Below are 12,838 nucleotides of genomic sequence, written 5' to 3' on the forward strand. Positions count from 1 at the left end.
GAATCTGAAACTTTTTTTGTAATAAATGAAAAAAAATAATGTTAGGGAATAAATTGAGCTTTGAATGACAGTAAAATAAAATAATGGTCTCTTTAAAAATTTAATTCATAGATGATCATAAATATATACTTGAATGTATTCAATTTAAAGAAAAATCTAAAATATTTTTCTATTGTTTATAAATAATTAATAAAATACATGACCAACTCCTATTCTTAAAATAGATACATTAATTTTCCATTATGCATTTGAGAATCATAAAGTATTTCTTCTTTAGAGAGTCTACTGCAGATTCACTGTTTGCAGACATGTTCACTAGTAGGATAATATAATTTCGAATTTGTATGACATTAATTTGCAAGTACATTTACCAGATGTTTCTTGGATTGATACATGGTATGGCAGAAGAGCATTAATTAAAGGAAAAAAGTGTTTGCTAGAGCGTATTTTATTTTTTCCATTCTCCCAGTCTACTTTTTGCAGAAACTGCAAACCAACATGGATTTGAACAGCAAATTGCACTTTGCGATCGGTAGACCTGCCGTCTTATAAAACCTATTCTTAATCATTATTATTCGATAATTAGAAAGCAAATGTATATTATAGTAGAATCAGTACTAATGTAATCGGATAAGCTGTTATCTAGAGATTTGATGCATCTTTTATACCTTTTTAAAAATTTATGTAACGACACAATATTTCACGCTTATGTGAAAATGTGTTTTATGAAAAAGTTCAGATCTGATTTAAAGATCTTTACCAAAAGAACCGCTTGCAAACTTATTTTATCTATATAGACATACATTAACATAAATAATATATTTCCAAATTTTTAATTAAAACTTCAATTGCATTGAGCAATAATTTAATCTTATTTTGCTATTCGTTTCATAGGCTATTGAGTATTCTCTTATATATATTTATTATTTTTAAATGTATGTTAAAATAATTGGTTGCTAATTTTAAAAAATTCAGCATTCAAGTTTTGACTTTCATAGCAAATTTCGCTGCAAAAATGAAAAAACGGTAAAATGGTGTTAAGAAAAAGCAAGAAAAATAAATACACACATCACTGTACAATTCAAATAAATATTTTTTCTGAATTTTTATTTTTACTTGCAGAATAAAACTGATAATGATAGAATAAAGTTACAAAATTTTATAACCAAAAAAGGACATTCAACATTATAACTAGAGAACCTAATCGATATTTTGGAACATAGTTTGCTTTCTTATTATGGATTTAAATTTATTAACATTAAACTTTTTCGTTCCAGTACTTTTGAAAATGAAATTAGAATCCTGGGAATACTCCTTTCAAACTCCTTTTCTTCCAAGAGTTTACTCATATTCGGCATAGCAGATGGCAGCACTGCTATAATGTGACACAAGCCGTTTCCCTGAATTCCAAAAAGGAATAATAATAGATACTATTACGTCAGTAGTGCTTCCCTCTAAATTACTCAATATGAGTAAATACATTAATAATTTTTTATATATATATTTTATTTATTTTCTGATTCTGTTTAGTAAATATTTCACATTATTTTTTTGGAAAAATTCTGTTATGTAAAGTTAGGATGAAAAATGGCATCAATAAAATTATTTATAGATTTTAAACTAAAAGTTTATAATTATGTACGATAGTTAATATTTTTATGAAGGAGGAAAAGATTTGACAGGATTTTGCTGTGATGTATTTAAAACAAAAAACTTCAAATTATTTGAAAAATGTAAACTGTAAAACATTTTGCAAACTAAAAAGCAAAGCATTCTGTTTCATCCTATTTGAATTCTCAAAATTTCGTTACGAATTACCGAATTGAAACATTGTTGCGTCATTTCAAAAATGCGCTTGAATTATTTTCTTCCTCAGAGAAATATATTTTTGGATAAAATTAGAGTTTCCTTAAAAAAATCGTATTATGAAAAATCTTTGTTTTAAAAGATTTTTGCTGCTTAAGATTCATAAAGCAGCAAGTGAATTACAATAAAATTACTAAGGAATAGGAAAACTGAAATATTAAATTTCATGAGATTCTGCTTTTCAAATGAAATATTTGTTCATAATGCAACAATTTTTTTCAACAATTTGATTTTTTTTCTTTATATATGTTACGGTGAAACACCGAAATCTAGAGAATGTCGACATTCACCGGTGAATGTCGACAAACACATAATCACTTGGTGTATGTCCGAAATATTTGCTAAATACACTTATTTCTGACTTTCACCGGTGAATGTCGACTTTCACCATGCACTAATGGTGAATGTTGAACATGTCCGAGATTTATATTTTTTTCTCCGTAATTCAGTAGCGATAAATTTTTCGCCTCTCTTTCTAAGAGGAATAACTAAGAACTTAAAACACACAGTAAGTACTGTGTGTTTTAAGTTCAAAATGAGAAAGGAAAATAATAGAAGTAAAAAACTTACTTAATTATACAGTATGTTCTAAATGAGAAAATAAAATAATAGTAATAAAAAACTTACTAAATTATGTGAATCAAATCGTATTTATTGCAACAACTTAAACTATTATGACACTTTGAATTGCACAAGAGTCCCTTGCTTTTACAACTGCATTTATTTGTGGAACACTTCCTTTTGCAATGAGAGCGTGTATAGCCTTGCCCACCGCTTCTCGAATTAGCTGCAGCTGCTTCTCTCAGCTAAATTTCTTGAAAAGAAATCTTATCTATGGAAAGGAGCTTTTCTTTAAAAATTTCGAACTGATTACGTGTGTAAAGCTGCTTGTGGGTACCATTTTCATTCTCAAGTTTATAGAAGTCGGAGTCTTCTATTCCAACAACAACCGCTAACACATTTCAGTTATCTGTACGACCACGGCCGACATCAGGGACTTGTATTCGTACAGTATCACCAATTTGAGCAGGAGGAAATTGATTTTGTGAGGTTAGCAACATTTTTGTTGCTTGTAGTAGAAGATTCTCTTTCGTGGCCGCTCTTTTTATAGAAATTAACTCGTGTTTTTCATTCAGAACTTGATGTGAAGACGTGGTAGATTGCAAGTCCTCTTCAATATTTTTCTTTGGAATTTGGTTTTCGGTTTGACCACCGCTCAAATTTTTTTCAGAAGTATTACCAGTTTCTTCAAGCTGTTCTTCGGTTTCAAAAGTATTGGCGATTTCTTCAAGTTGTTCCTCAGGTTCGATACTTGCGATTTGTTCGCTAGGCAAAAAAGACGATGCTATGCCTCTTTTCGCTTTAATGCCAAACATGGCTTCATAAGGACTTTGGCGTATTCCATCGTGGTATGTAGTGTTCTTGGCAAATTGAACAGAGGGTAAACCTTCTACCATTTATTTGTATTGTTATCGTTCATCCATGCAGTTAGCATATTCTGTATATCCTGATTGGCCCTTTCAACTGAGCCTTGTGTTTGACTGTGACGAGGCTTTCCATGAACTATCTTAACATCTTTCCACCTAGAGCATATTTCGGATATGACTTGATTACTGAATTCTCTACCATTATCTGATTGCAATATTGCTGGAGCACCAAATGTTAAAAATATTGGAAGAACGTGATACGCTACTTCTTCAGCCCTCTTAGTTTTCAAAGGTCGTAGCTGGACAAACTTAGTTAAATGATCTTGATACCTCATTATGAACTTATATTCACCGTCTGAGTTTGACTGCAGATCTATCAGATCAACTTGACATCATGAGTTTAACTCAGAACTGATCATTGGTTTCACAGTAATACCTTTCTTAGGTGCACTGTGTTTCATTTGACACTGTTTGCATAGATTTAAATACAACATTACAAATTTTTGTATTTATTTTCCAACTCTTTAAGCATACGTGTTCTTCCTCGATGGCCTGCCCTGATGTGAGCTTCATATAATATACTGAACAATTCCTCATTGGTAACATAATACTGTATATTCGTTTCTCCTGTTTTTAATGGTACAATTAACTTCTCTTCATCATTAATTTTTTAAAACGTCAAAACGTTTTAATCGTCTGTAATCCAAAGGTGTGTTGCACTTAGTTTTAGCAGAAACCACTTTAGAAAGTATTTTAGAGTACTTTTCTCGAGAAAAATAAAAACAATTGTCTTCTCGTTTACCAGCAATTAATACATTTAACTTTTCAAGAAAAATATCACGATTCACTGCAGTATCTATTCTGTATAAATCAGGAAATCAGAAAAAAAAAAAATTAAGAAAACATTGCTCTCACCATCGAACCTTGCATATGCATAAGACTGACAAAGCTAACTGACTCCACCTGCACAGCCAGTCGCCAGGATTTGGCGGGAGACTCCACCAGAACAAAGGATTTGGCGAGAAACCGCCAGTCGCCTCTTTGTCGGCTCCTCTCTTTTCGACCTCCACCAGAGCATATCTGCGATTGTCGACATACACCGGTGAGGGTCCGAATGTACAAGAATGTAATGAAATATTCGATCTTTCATCGACGTGTTTGGTGTTTGTCGACATTCACCGGTGGATGTCGACATTCTCTGATTTCGGTCCTTCACGGTAACATATATATAAAATATATATATATAAGCATATTTCTGAAAAATAGAAGGCAGGTTTGAAGACATAGATGATACATTTTACTTACATTTTTTCATTCTCTTTTTTATCCATCTCGGAGAGGCAATTTATTTACAAGCAGAGACGCGGACAAGGCACGTCCGCCAGAGCTCTCCACAAAAGCAGAAGTAAGGAATGGAACGAAACAAATGATCACTAGTCTTATATAACATGAGATTTCCGGCCACGTGGCGATTGAAAACTCGTGTTCACTATGGCAAGGTTAACTGATGGCGCAGTAATTTTTACAGAGCTTCAGTTGAATTATTAAAGTGGAATGTGATCAGGAAATAAGAGAATATTTTAGAATGACTTTTACATGGGCTGAATTAGGCTAAAAATTTAGGAAATTAGTTAGGATTAAATTAAGTTTTAAAATATCATTACACACACACATCATTAATTTTATCTATAATATACTATTTATATCTTTCATTTCTTTGAGAGATCAGTTTTTAAATCATTTTCTTTTATTATCAGTGCATAAATAACAAAATTAAATTTAATCATGAAACAATTATTGTAGTATTATTAAATATGGATATTAATTCAATGCACATAAATGATTCTTGCAAATTTACAATCATCTATACTTATAATAAAGCTCAATGTGTGTGTGTGTGTGTGTTGGCGCTCTACAGGCCAGGTCATTTGACATACAGCTATCAAACTTGGTACATGTATACCTTAGAGGTCGGGAATGTGCATCTGAGGTCCCTTTTTTTTGAAATTTTAATTAGAATTTTAATTATTAATTAAAAACTAACTTTCCCGCCAAAAAAATCTTCCATTTTAACCACCGCCAACTTTTTCGCCAAAAAAATCTTCCATTTTCCCCACCGCCAAATGAGTAAAGCTTCAATGTTTTTTTTTCTCCCAACAGTAATGAGGCCAGGGTTAAAATTTTTCGGCGGATTATTTCAAACGATTCTGTTTATTTTCTTAATGTTTTATGTATTTAAAAGTAAACATTGTTAATTAATCCATGTTTCAGATTCATTCTGAAGTACTTTTGAATTAAAATAACACAGAATAAAGGAAATTAAAAATGTATAATCTGCATAGCGTTACCCCAACTGGCGTAGAAAAATTCACGCATTTGCGCTGCCGTAACTGGCGAAGAAAATTCACGCATGCGCATTATGTTCTGATTGTTGCCATGACAACCGTTATCAACGGATGATTTAAATTATTTTTAGGTTAGTTGCATGCTTTTGTAAGTAAATTGTATTTATTACAAAAGCAAGCTTTGTTTATATGCTTATAGTTTTAAGTACATCGTTTTTTAAGTAGTTTTTTTAACCTGTTTTCAATGATTTAAATTATTTTTAGGTTAGTTGCATGCTTTTGTAATTAAAATGTATTTATGTTAGTTATATATATTTTTTTGTATATGCTTATAGTTTTAAGTACATCGTTTTGTAAGTAGTTTTTTTAAACCTGTTTTCGACCGATTATTTTAAACGATTCATTTTATTTTCTTAGTGTTTGATGCATTTAAAATGAAACATTGTTAATGAATCGATCTGTTCATGATGAATCTGAGAAAATTTTGTTGAGAAATTCTTGAGATATTACATAATTTAAGAGAGATATTCTTTAATGCCCATAAAGTTTAAACGCTCAGTGACTCTGTTATCAGTAATCATATTATTAAAAAAATGCTTTGTTTCAGTAAAAAATATTATTATATTAATTGCAAAATATTATTATATTATTAGTTATTTTTTTACAAAAAGATAACTAAATCTTAAACTTGAAACAAGTAAAATACAAATAAATTGCTATAAAAATCAATTTTGATTACATTATTCTGTGAAAAAAGTAGAAGGACACTTTTTAATTTAGAGAATTCTCCCACCATTGGTTTTGATTACTTCAAAGATTCGGTTTAGCCTTCTTTATATGATGCTTGATTTTCTTTTTGGCGAACCTTTTTCTACACATCATTCAAAGCTCTGCGAAATTCAGCTACAGATCCAAACTACTTGCTGTCCCTGTAAGCGAGACGAACAATCATTACCTATATGCTCTCTACATTGTTCAGGTCTGGACTTTTGGCAGGTCAGGATAAAACTGGGACATTATATCTGCAAACCAATTTTAATCCCATTAGCTATGTGAAATAAAGCTCCACCGAATAAAAAAAAATCCAGTCTTTTCAGTCTACCTCAATGCCATAGGGAAGGAGATATGAATTCAAGACTTGGATATTTTTTGTGTGTTCATACCAGCAATTTTGTGTGTACATGACTAACAACCAAACCCTTTAATTCCCTCCTCCTATCTGTCGGGTAGAATAAGTCATTTATTCATTACCAAGGCAATGCAAATTCTATAGGTAGCCATTTCAGCCGTTTAAATTAATTTTTTTCTTGTTAGAAAATATAATGAATGTCTATTCTGAACTATAGGGCTTGTGGGTTTTAGCCGTATGGAATCGGTGTTCATTGATGTTCCTTTCAATCCATTTAGGTTTGTGCTTTCACTTTTTGATTATAAGCTTTTTTTTTCTTTTTTTACAATTGCAGAATACTCCTTGAAATATTTGTGATACTTATATTATTTTGAACTTTAGCAAAAATACTATCAGTTTTTTTTTCCAGTTGTTGAATGAATTTTTAGGACTGTTTTTTTAAGGTCTGCCAGTTTTTTTTTTTTTTTTTTTTTTGGTACTCTGACTAGTAAGATTGTTTTATGAAGTTCGAAAGAGCATTTGTGCTGATTTGCAGCTAGCATACAATCTCTCTAAACCATAGCTATCATTTTTATAGTCGACAACTTGTCTTTTTTAAAATTCACTTCACAGTTTACATCTAAGTATTGTGAAAAGTATGAAAATGATAGTCTTCAATAAAATAGCATGTTTTTCTTAATAAAAAAATTAAAAAGATAAAATACCCACTTTTAAGGTTAAAATGCCTAACAAAATGATTATTTTAGAATGTGCCCAATTTTTTTTTCACACACCAAAAATCATTAATTATTCTTTTAAAAAAATATTAGCGATAAATAAAACTTATTTATAACAAAAGAACTTACTTATTTAAAATAAAAGAAGAATAGTCAAGTAGCGTAAAAAGAAATCTTTATCAATAGGATTAAAATACAAAGCATAATTTGCCAAATATGGTTATTCTTCCATTTTCTTCACTTAGTATAAAACAGCAAAGAAGGAATATTCAGCGTTTCAAATATATTTTATTATAGACCGCTGTTTATCTTTTTTAAAACCTCAACATATTTTAAATAGTTGTTTTCAGTGCTCTAAAATTCTAAAACATAATTGGCTGAAAATGAAGCTTTATTCTATCTACTTTATATCTAAAATCGGAAACTAAATATCGGATCATAATATTTAATTTTTTTTTGTGACAATACCAATTTTTCTTATCATTTTAAATGTTAAAACATTAAATTTTGAAATATTCGACAGAAACCAAAAATCCCAACCATCCACATGTCAATTAATGTTTTTCCTGACTTAAATATTTATTCACTTTAATTTTTTTATTAATGCACATATATTATACATGCACAGAATTTATTTTAAATAGCTTTTTTTGCATAAAATCTTATTTGCTTGACACATTTTGTTATTATAATATATATTTTATGTCACAGATTAATTTTGAAAATGAAAACTAATGAAGTAGTTTATTATGTAATTGAATACAGTGGAGGTTTTATTTTAATAAAATATAGATTTCTCCTAAGTTGTATTTTATATAAATTATTATTTACTTTTCATATTTTGCACATAATTTTGCTTCAAAATAAATTTTGAAATAAAAATTATTTATTCAAATTAATGAATAATTGCATTTACTGGTGTTTTAAATGAAATAGGCGATTGTAAGAAATATTTATTTGTGTAGCGGTTACATAACTCTATAACCTTCTCTTTTGATATAACAGATTGTGTTATTTTATTATCATCAAAGTATATTTCCCATGATCCTTATTAGGGGCGTTATTAGATTGTTTTCTAAGTGAGTGCCGTGATATTTCAGGTTCTTGTTTATTTTGGCTTGTGAAATGTGGAACTTAGAAAATAATTAAATAACTGCTCCTGAAACTCGTCTATTATTTTTATCTACCTCGTAATGAAGTTATGAAGAAGAGTCTCTCCCTCTCCATTTGCTTTTAAAAACAAAAGATTCTTCCAAAGCGAATGAATATGCTTTTATCGCATTAGTCAAGGGGTTATTCAGATAATATTAATTTGAATAATAAAACGAAGTGTTTCATAACTTAAAAAAATATTTTTGTTATCTTCTAAAGATTTCTCCCATCTAGTTATGCAATACAAAATATTCATCTCTAAACTGCATATGGTTTATTTATAGCATGAATCTAATTAAAAATAATATTCTAGGTACTTGTACCAATATCACTATTGTATAGATAAATAACTCATAATTTAGAATTTTATTCTTAATTAAACGCTGTTAGAAACATTTTCAGTGTGGAAATTATTATTACGTAGGTCATATTAGTCTAAAATAAAATTTAAAAAAAAAACTAATATAGAATATATAAATAATATTTGAGAAATTTCATTAAAAAACGCTTATTAAGCAAATGCTTGAGAATTTCATTGGAAATTAGTTGAAAGAAAAATAGAAGGGTAAATCAGATGAAATACTCTTATGACCTGTTTGTTTTTGAACAGTTATCGCTCTTTTGATTCTTTGCAGGGTTTTTTTTTGAAATTATTTATTTCAATACACGTTAAGGTTCAAATTTCACTCATTATTGGCATATTTATTGACTGCACTGAATAATAATAAGAAAATATTGAAAATGTATCATATGAATGCTAAATTAGTACATTTATATTTTAAATTTAGAATTGACAGGAAACGAATCATTAAAATTACATTTTGTTTAGAAATTCATGCAAAAATTGCTAGCATTTCAGACAAAAAATGCATGCATTTCTAACGCAAAATGTTTGCATTCTAATTTATAACTAATTATTTATAGGAATTAAATAATCAATCATTTTTAATAATTACAGTTTGATTTTTAAATAATACATAAATAGGTTGGAGCTCTTATTTTAGTCTAATCGAATAATATTTTCATATTCGCTTGAGTATGAATTTATTATTGCTTACAATCAATTCACTAGAAATTATTTGTGGGATTTTCTATAAATATAACTGCAAACATATACTTCGTTTAAGCACTTTCATTTAGTATAAATCCAAAATAAAAATCTGACCTGCATTCTAAAACTTGAGAAATGCACTTTATGTAAGTAATATTTATCTACTTGAGCAAACATTTATCCAAGTAAAGCACTTGCTCCAGATAAGATTTAACAGAGAGTAGTAGCAAAAAACACGTGCAAACATTCTTTTCTTATGCCGTTTTTCCTATTCCTTGATCTTTCACTACATGCTGTAACACGCATTTTGTTCTTTTACAGATTATGATATTAGTATTGCATATTAATAATTAATAATTTGTATTGCATTACATACATATTTATAATTAGTATTGCATTAAATGTTTAATTATTTTACTCAAATACAAACAATCAATACTACATCATTAAAAAAAAATTATTCACAATTTTAATTAATTCCACTACACCATTGTAATTTCTGAGAGAATTCTATCTGTCCCATTTATGAATTTATGGGTTAGAGAGGTGATACGAGAGAAATTATTTATTTTCTCATATATTAAGTACAAAAGGAGCAAGTATTGTAATTGCTAAAAAATTCGAGTTTGAGATTTTTACGGATCTTCACGTTTTTGATATTTCTGAATCAGGAAAATTATGTTCAAAATTATACCAGTTTATTTGAAGATGCTATTTCTGAAAATGCTTTGAGCTAGAATAATGAAATTTTGTATGTATTTTTAAGATCAAATTTGCAGACTTCTATCAAAATTTCAGACGAAATTTGTTGTGGGTCCATATTTTAGTGAATAAGATAGCTATAAAAATACCAAGATCTATATGAATTAACTAAGTTAAATAAATTTATCTTCTGAACATCATATATGCATCAAATTTTGAATTAAGTCTATAAATGGGGCGACTTCTTGTAGGTCTGCACATTCTCATGCATGGAGGCTTTATAACTAAAACAAAGCAAACACTTTTGCAAATGAAATTTTATATGAGACTTTGTTATTACAATTTTCGTTCTGTGTTATAATTTGATTCGAACAAGTTGGAATAAAGGCTTTCAATTCTTATACGTTCCATATCCAAACTCGATTTTCTTCATTATAATATGAAAAAAAATCCTCCATATGCAATATATTGAATATAAAAATATGAGTATTCGAAATATTTAAAGCTGTGTTCGAGATCCACGGTTTTGATATTGTATTTTTCTAAGAAGTATACTAGAATGTTTGGTATAGATCACATTCCACGATTTATTTATGCAATAGCTCATTGTTTCCTGTTAGTTCAATTTAATACATTTTATTAAAATTTATATTTTTCAGCTTTATTAAATTTTTTTATTTTTTTATTATGTATTTATGTTTGTTAGAATTGAAAGAAATATATAAATACTACAACTTACACAACTACTATTTAACGAATATTACTCGGTACTTTAGATAATTTTCCATTTCGAATAATTCCTGTTTAACAATAATGATACATTTAAAAAAATAAAACTTCACATATCCCATTCCTTACTTTGAAATTGTGAAATTGTTTGCACGTGTACCAAAGTTAAAAGAAATAAAACTCCAAATATTTCCATTCTTTACTTTGAAATTGTGAATTTATTTGGTCTTATATCAAAGTTTACTTCTCTTTTATTTAAATGCTGTGTAAAATTATTTGTTTTAAAAAGTTTCTGGTTGTATAAATTTAAGCATGTCTTTTAATTCTTTTGAATGCATTTATTACGAATTTCTTCTTGGAAGCAATGGAGTAAATGTTTTAGTTTTGGCTCTTTTTGATTCGAATTTACGAACTTGATAGAAGGGTTTTTTAAGTATATACCTGTGTGCTGGATATTTTAATATTTATGTGGTTTTTTTTAATGTTTTTTCCGTCTTTTCTTTTCAATAAATTTTCTTGTATACTTCTACACTTAATCACATTTTCTTCGTAGCTTTTGTACCTGGAAATGAGAATCTTTTAGATGATTAATGGTTCACAATGTCCCATTTTGGAAGTGGAAAAAAAATGACATCCCTTCTCAGAAATGATTAAGACAATGTGCAGTTGGATGGTCATGGTATGCACGATTATAGTGATTATGATCTGTCGTGTGGTGATGAGGTGATAGAATTTAATTCCATTTTGAATCTTTTTAATATTTTTCAAGATTCTTTAGTGTCATCTGTATACCTGAATTCCTTCTTTGTTCTATGTAATATTTCTTAACTTTTCCTGTGCACTTCCAAAAAGATGTCATAAATCTGAGTAGCATCACTGTTTAAGGCAGATAATCGCATTAAAGAGAGATGTAACTTTTGTTTTGGAATATCTGGCACATTGAGAGGAAGAAATATCACGTCACTGAATAACAGTGTGCACGTGATGTTTGCACATAACACATGATTTTTTGCACATAACACATGATTGTTTGCACATAACACACGATTTTTTGCACATAACACATGATTGTTTGCACATAACACATGATTGTTTGCACATAGATGCACACAATATGTATAGTTATGTCAATCATGGTGGCGACGAAGTGCCGTAATTTGATTCTATTTTAAACCTTTTTAGAAATTCTGTTACCATTTAATGGCATGACAGATTCTCAAATTCGAGAATTAGAAATATTTCTCTATTTTTAAATTCGAATTTCAAATTAATATGTGATTTTTAACACATTTACTGCCATGATTGATGCCTGTGATTCGGACCACTATCTAGTAAGATGCTTACTTATTTGCTCTCATTTAACTGTAGTATAAAAGAAATATTTAATTACATAGTGCATATGAATCACATGTGATTCATGCTCTGAGCAACATGTTAAAACAAGGAGATATAAAGAAAACATAGGTTTGTTCTACTCTCATCAAATTCTATATTGACTGAGAACTTTTGCTGTCACGCGAATATGAGTGACACGTTTTAAAGATTAAATTTTTTTAAGTGTAATTTTAAAATGTATTCTGTATTAAACAACGTATCATTTTATAAAGCTAGAATTATCTTATAGAAAAAATTAATCTTATTATCTTAAAATAAAAATATGAAATTTGAACTATTACTCCTGCTGGTAGATTAAAATGATTTCAAATTTGAAACACCCCTGG

At 28.8% G+C, this 12,838-nt stretch overlaps 1 pseudogene; it reads right to left on the bottom strand.

The window, feature by feature from the left end:
• Positions 1 to 2,828: 2,828 nt before the first annotated feature.
• On the bottom strand, positions 2,829 to 3,628 carry LOC129984855 (KRAB-A domain-containing protein 2-like; annotated as a pseudogene).
• Between the last annotated feature and the right edge of the window lie 9,210 nt (positions 3,629 to 12,838).

The sequence above is a fragment of the Argiope bruennichi genome, chromosome 9 (assembly GCF_947563725.1).
Source record: "Argiope bruennichi chromosome 9, qqArgBrue1.1, whole genome shotgun sequence".
NCBI lineage: Eukaryota > Metazoa > Arthropoda > Arachnida > Araneae > Araneidae > Argiope > Argiope bruennichi.